We start from the raw sequence: 277 nt of genomic DNA, 5'->3' as shown, positions 1-277 counted from the left end.
GTAAAGCTCGGGAGGATGGGGGGGGCTTCCTTTCCCTGGAAAACAGCTAGGGGTATTAGAAATTCTCCAGATTTCCCTGTTTTCAAGGACATCTTTATTGAGGTGTCCCTTGGTAGGCAGAAGGGAAGCGCCCCGCTCCACATCCCTTGGCTTTGCTTCTGGTTGTGGGTGTCGGGCACATCCGCAGAGCCGTCTCCCAGCGCCGGGCTCGTGTCCCCGCTGCGACGGTTGTCTCGGTGCTGCCCGTCACCCGTCGGGGCTCTGAGCTGGGGCCGGG

Source organism: Eurypyga helias, unplaced genomic scaffold (assembly GCF_000690775.1).
Source record: "Eurypyga helias isolate BGI_N326 unplaced genomic scaffold, ASM69077v1 scaffold20658, whole genome shotgun sequence".
NCBI classification, from domain to species: domain Eukaryota; kingdom Metazoa; phylum Chordata; class Aves; order Eurypygiformes; family Eurypygidae; genus Eurypyga; species Eurypyga helias.
This window is presented reverse-complemented; position numbering follows the sequence as displayed.